The 7,042-nt window shown below is 41.6% G+C and overlaps 1 pseudogene; it reads left to right on the top strand.

The window, feature by feature from the left end:
• On the top strand, positions 1-955 carry LOC101712337 (olfactory receptor 51G2-like; annotated as a pseudogene).
• The last annotated feature ends 6,087 nt before the right edge of the window (positions 956-7,042 follow it).

Genomic DNA, 7,042 nt, shown 5'->3' with positions numbered 1-7,042 from the left:
ATGCCCATTCTAAAAGGTGCCAACTCGAGCTCCCCTACATTCCTGCTGATGGGCTTCCCAGGCCTGGACTGGGCTCCTCGCTGGATCTCACTGCCCATTTCCCTAGGGTACCTAGTGGCGCTCGTGGGTAATGCCACCACCTTGCATCTCGTACAGACTGACCCCTGCCTCCACCAGCCCATGTACTACTTCCTGGCCATCCTGGCTGTGACAGACCTGGGCCTGTCCACGTCCACGCTGCCCTCAGTGCTGGGCGTGCTATGGTTTGACGTCTGGGCTGTGGGCCTGGTGGCCCTGTGTTCTGCAGCAGCACTTCCTCCACTCCTTCTCCTTCATGGAGTCGGCCGTGCTCTTTGCCATGGCTCTGGACCGCCTGGTGGCCATCCGGTTCCCACTGCGCTATGCATCTGCGCTCACCGGTCCTCGAGTGGCCCTGGCCGGGCTGGTGCTGGGCGGGTGGACCACAGCCATCACCACGGAGCCGTGCCTGCACCTGCTGAAATTTGACTACTGTTGTCACGGGGCCCTCTCCCACGCTTACTGTCTCCACCAGGACATGATCCGCCTGGCCTGCTCAGACACTCGCTTCAACAGGATCTACATGCTCTACGTTATCATGCTGGCCATGGGCTCCGACGTCCTCTTCATCCTGTTCTCTCACGCCGCCATCCTCCGCACTGTGCTGGCCATCGCCTCTGCGGGCGGGGGGGGGGGGGGCAAGGCCCTCAACATTTGTGTCTCCCACATCCTGGCCTTGCTCTGCTTCTATGTGCCTGTGCTGGGACTGTCTATCGTGCACAGATTCGGGCATCACACCCTGCCCCTGGTGCACATCCTCATGGGCACCATCTCTGTGATTTTCCCACCCGTGATGAATCCTTTCATCTATAGCATCAAGACCTGTCAGATCCGCAGGGCCATTGGCAGGGCGATCACACGGGGGAAGACACAGTGAAAACGCGGGGATGGACCATGGCAATTCACAATGAGCAATGAGTTGAGGCCCTTTCTTACAGACCTCTTACTACATGGCAATTTTATTTACCTATTTAATGGGATCACTTGATAGTAAATATTAAAAAATAAAGGTTCTATTCAGTACTAATAATATATGTGCTTATAAATAAGTAACCAATATTTCTTACATGAAAATTTGTTTTATATAAATATTTACAAGTTCACATGATTATATAATTTTTTAACAGACTTACTGTAAGTCTAACTCTACTTTTTTTTTAATTCTTTTAATGGTACATTTTAGGTATACAACACAATTACATTTCTCATTGGGAATTGTACCTTTACATGATGCACCTTGGTTCTTATTTTTCCCCATTCCTAGCCCTCCCTTCATGCCCTCCACCCTTCCCTATTTACAAAGGCTTTATTTCCATTTTTCCATTTCTCATTTTTCCTTTCCCTTCTTTCCTTTCCCCTGCCCCTCCCACTACCCCTACACCTTTGGACCTTTTCTTCCCATTTTGCATTATTGAATATTCATTCTAATCATTGGTACATTTTAGGTATACAATAGAATGACATTCATCATTGGAAATTTGCACCTTTACATAGTCTCTCTTGGTTCTTATTTTTCACCCTTGCCCAGCCCTCCCTTCAACCCCTCCAGTCCTCCCTATTTACAAAGATTTTGTTCCTATTTTTCCATTTTCTCATATTAATCCCATTCCCTTCTATCCTTTCCCCTAGCCCTCCCACTTCCTTCCCCTTTGCCCCTTTTCTTCCTATTTCACATTACCTATTATACATTTAGTCCTTATTTACACTTTCAGTTTCTCACACCAGAGAAAATATTCGGTATTTACACATGTGTGTCCTATTTATTTCACTTAAGGGTATTGCCTTAATGTGCATCCGCTTAGCTATAAATGTCTCTAATTTCTCATTTTTTATGGCTGAGTAGTATTCCATTTTATTAAAAAACCACATTTTCTTTATCCAGTCTCCAGTTGATGGGCATTTGGGCTGTTTCCAAGCTTTAGCTATCACAAACTGCTGCTATGAACATGGGCACACATATATCACTGTGGTATGATTCTTTTAATTCTTTGGGGAAGATCCCCAGCAGTGGAATAGTGGGGTCAAATGGGACTTCTAGTCCTAGTTCTTTGAGGTATCTCCTTACTGATTTCCAGAGTGCTTGCACCAGTCTACACTCCCACCAGCAGTGGAGCAGTGTTCCTCTTTCCCCACAGCCCCGCCAGCATTTGTTATTGGTTGATTTCATGATAGCAGCCATTCTTTCTGGTATGAGTTTGATTCTAAGTATTGTTTTCATTTGCATCTCTCGAATGACCAGTGGTGTTGAACATTTTCTCATATGTTTATTTTCTATTTCTACTTCCTTGTCTGAGAAATGTCTGTTCACTTCAGATGCCCATTTTCGGATTGGGTCTTTAAATTTGGGAGGTCTGATCTTTTTAAGTTCTTTATAGATTCGAGATAGTAGACCTTTGTCTGAGGAAAAGCAGGTGAAGATTTTTTCTCACATTGTGGGTTGTCTCTTCACACTGCTGGTGGTTTCTCTTGCTGTGCAGAAGCCTTTTAATAAGAAGAGATCCTGCTTATTGATTGTTTGTGCTAGTTCATGGGCAACTTGGGTTTTGTTCATAAAATCTTTTCCTACACCGATGTCTTCAAGGGTTCTACCTAACCTCTGTTCCAACTGGTTCAGCATTTCTATTTTAGTATTTAGATCTTCAATCCATTTCGATTTTAGTTTAGTGCATGGTGAGAGATATAGGTCTAGTTTTAATCTTTGGCAAGTTGAAACCTAATTTTTCCAGCACCATTTATTAAAGAGGCTATCTTTCCTCCAGGGAGGGTGTTTGGCACCTTTATCAAAGATAAGATGGCTGAATGTGTCTGGCATTGTTTCTGCATCTTCTAATCTGTTCCACTGGTCCTCAAGTGTGTTTCTTTGCCAGTACCATGCTGTTTTTATCACAGTAGCTTTGTAGAATAATTGCAGGTTGAGGACTGTGTTACCCCCTGCCATGTCTCTGTGCCCTAGAATTGCTTTTGCTATTCTGGGTCTCTTCTTGTTCCAAATGAATTTTTGGATTGTTTCCTCAAGGTCTGTGAAGTATGCTGCTGGGATCTCAATTGGAATTGCATTAAATCTATATAGCAGTTTTGGAAGTATGGCCATTTTCACTCTATTAATCCTTCCTACCCAGGAGCAGGGGATGTCTGTCCATTTTCTGATCTCATCTTCAATCTCTCTTTTCAGAATGCTATAATTTTCAGAGAAGAGGTCTTTGATTTCTTTTGTTAGGTTGATTCCTAGGTATTTCAGTTTTTTGGATGCTATTGTGAAAGGAATTGTTTGCCCTATTTCTGTCTCAGTGAGTCTGTCATTCCCGTAGAGGAAAGCAATTGATTTTTGTGTGTTGACCTTGTGACCAGCTACTTGACTAAATTTGGTTATTAAGTCTAGAAGACTTTTGGTGGAGTTCTTGGGGTCTTCTATATAGAGTATCATGTCATCTGCAAATAATGACACTTTGACTTCTTCATTTCCTATCTTTATTCCTTTTATTTCTTTCTCTTGTCTAATTGCTGTGGCTAATTTTTCCAAAACTATATTGAACAAGAGTGGTGATACTGGCCATCCTTGTCTTGTTCCTGATTTTAGTGTGAAGGATTTCAGTTTTTGACCATTTAGTATGATATTGGCTGTTGGTTTTTCATAGACGGCTTTTATCAGATTGAGGTAGAGAGCATCTATTCCAATTTTTTGTAGGGTTTTTATCATAAATGCATGTTGGATTTTGTCAAATGCTTTTTCTGCATCAATTGAGATAATCATATGATTTTTGTCCTTGGCTCTCTTGATATAGTGTATTACATTGATTGATTTGCATATATCGAACCATCCCTGCATCCTTGGGATGAATGCCACTTGATCAGGGTGTATGATCTTCTTGATAATCTTCTGCATTCTATTTGCCAGGATCTTATTAAGGATGTTTGCATCTATGTTCATTAGTGAGATTGGCCTATAGTTCTCCTTTTTGGTTGGGTCTTTCTCTGCTTTGGGGATCAAGGTGATGCTTGCTTCCAGGAATGAATTTGGGAGTATTGCTTCCCTTTCAATTTCAGTGAAGAGTTTAAACAGTAGTGGCAGCAGTTCCTCTCTAAATGTCTTATAGAATTCAGCAGTGAAGCCATCTGGGCCCAGGCTTTTCTTAGTTGGTAAGTTTTTAATTACATTTTCAATTTCATTGCTTGATATTGGGTTGTTTAGAATTTTTAGGTCTTCTTCATTCAACTTTGGTAATTCGTATGTATCTAGGAATCTGTCCATTTCTTCTGTGTTGTCCATCTTATTGGTGTATAGGTTCTGGAAGTAGGTGTTGATGATCCTCTGGATTTCTGCTGAGTCAGTTGTAATTTCACCCTTTTCATTCCTAATTGCATGGATTTGGGCCTTTTCTTTCCTTTTTCTGATAAGGTTCGCTAATGGTTTGTCAATTTTGTTGATTCTTTCAAAGAACCAACTCTTGGCTTCATTGATTTTCTTGTATCGTTCTCTTAGTCTGCATTGCATTGATTTCTCCTCTGATCTTTACAATTTCCTCCCTTGTATGAGCTTTGGGGTTGTCCTGCTCTTCTTTTTCTAGAAGCTTGAGGTTCATCATCGGGTTATTTAATTGGGCTCATTCTGATTTCCTAATATGCATATTCACTGCTATGAATTTCCCTCATAAGACTGCTTTCACTGTGTCCCATAGATTCCGATACGTTGTATTGTCATTGTCATTTAATGGAAGGAACTGTCTGATTTCTTCTTTAATTTCCTCTGTGACCCATTGGTTATTCAGAAGTGTGTTGTTCAATTTCCACGTGTTTATGAAGTTTTTCAAGTTTCTCTTGCTATGGATCTCCAATTTTATCACACTATGGTCTGATAATCTACAAGGGATTGCCTCAATTCCTTTGCACTTACTTAAACATGTTCTATGTGTGAGTATGTGGTCTCTTTTGAAGAATGACCTATATGCAGCTGAGAAGAATGTGTATTCTGATTTTGTGGGGTGGAAGACTCTGTAAACATCTGTAAGTTCATTTGTTCAAGAGTTCGATTGGATTGGGTTCTAGTATTTCATTACTTATATATTATTGTCTAGGTAATCTATCTATTTGTGACAGTGGGGTGTTGAGGTCCCCCACTACAATTGTATTAGTGCATATATGACTTTTTATGTCTGTTAGTATTTGTTTTATATAGTTGGGTGCACTAGTGTTTGGTGCATAGATATTTATGATTGTCATCTCTTCCTCTTGGATTGTTCCCTTTACAAGGATGTAGTGTCCTTCTTCGTCTCTCTTAATCATTGTTGGTTTGAAATCTACTTGATCTGCCAAGAGGATAGCTACTCCTGGTTTTGGGGGGGTTCCTATCACATGGAGTATTGTTTTCCACCCTTTAACTTTCAGTCTATGAGTTTCCTTTTGAATGAAGTGTGTTTCTTATATGCAGCATATTGTTGCATTTTGCTTCTTGACCCATTCTGCCAGTCTCTTTCTTTTGATTGGTGAATTGAGACCATTAACATTGATGGTTATAACTGAAACGTATTGACTTGTCATTGCCATGACTTTTTCATTTTGTTGGGTTCTCCCCCTTTACATTTAATTTCTTGTCATGCCAGATGGGTTTATTCAGCTTTGCTTTCTGGGGTTGTGATCCTCAATGTCTGTTCCTAGGATAATATGTAAAATTATTTGGAGAGCTGGTTTGGTATTCACAAAGTTCCTAAGGTACTCTTTGTCATGAAAGTATCTTATTTCTCCATCCATTTTGAAAGATAGTTTTGCAGGGTACATCAATCTGGGTTGGAGGCTGTTTTCTTTTAGGGCTTGGAATATGTCGCTCCAAGCTCTTCTTGCCTTGAGGGTTTGCATTGAGAAGTCTGCTGTGATTCTGATGGGCTTTCCTTTGTATGTGATTTGTTTCTTTTCTCTAGCTGCTTGTAGAACTTTGTTCTTCTGTTGAGTTTCTGGAATCTTAACAATTATATGCCTATGTGTAGATTTTTTTTTTATCAAGGCTATTTGGAGTCCTATATGCCTCACTTATCTGTATGTCAAGTTCTTTTCCCCTACTTGGGAAGTTTTCTGCCATCACTTCTGTGAAGAGTTTTTTTATGTCATCTGCACTCTCTCCTCTTTCTTCATTGACTCCAATTAGTCTTATGTTATTCTTCTTTGCATCGTCTAGCAGCTGCTGGATTGATTTCTCATGTTTCCTTACAATTTTAAAGCAATTTTTCTCTTCTTGGTCATTAATTGCAATTTTATCTTCTGTATCTGTAATTCTGTCCTCACATTGGCTCATTCTGCTGTGTAGACTTTGATCTACAGGAAGTTTTTCATGTCCTGGAAATCTATTTGCATCTGTTTTATGGATTCCATTTGTTTCCTATGTTGGGATTCCATCATGTTCCTGAGCTCCTCTCTAGATTTATTAATCATGTCTTGCACTAGGAGCACAATTTCTCCTGTTACCTGAGAAATTATTTCTGATTTCATTTTTTCCAGATCCCCTTTTGTTGCCAGTTCAGTGAGTCCAGGAGGTTGAGTATCAGAGTGTTCCATCTCATTTCCCTTTGGGGTTGCTGTAGGTGATCTGGAAGTCTGGTCTTGAGACTTATTTACATGTTTTCTCATTTTGACTAGGGGGGCAAGGGGGGTGCTGTTGGTGTCTGTGGGGCTCACCTCCTCTGAGCTGGGAGAGGTGGGCCAGGGGCCGGGAGCAGTGGTAGGGATGGTGGCCCAAAAGCCCCTGCCTCTAGGCCAGGAGCGTCGGGATGGACGGCAGCCCAGAAGCCCTTTCCCCTGGACTGGGAGTGGCTGGAGGGATGGTGGCCAGGCAGCCCCTTCCTCTGGACCAAGAGCAGTAGGAGAGCGGCTCAGAAGCCCCTATCTCTGGGCAGGAATTCTTTAAATGCTGAGAACTTGATTAGCTCCAGTACAGTGGTCTGGTGGTCTGGTGTCCTCTCCATCTTTGTAGTTTGGA

The sequence above is a fragment of the Heterocephalus glaber genome, unplaced genomic scaffold (genome assembly GCF_053883595.1).
Source record: "Heterocephalus glaber isolate CG9 unplaced genomic scaffold, H.glaber_assembly_v1.0 deba00001428, whole genome shotgun sequence".
Classification (NCBI taxonomy): domain Eukaryota; kingdom Metazoa; phylum Chordata; class Mammalia; order Rodentia; family Bathyergidae; genus Heterocephalus; species Heterocephalus glaber.
The sequence above is the reverse complement of the archived record's forward strand: the minus strand, read 5'-3'. Positions and strand labels throughout refer to the sequence as shown.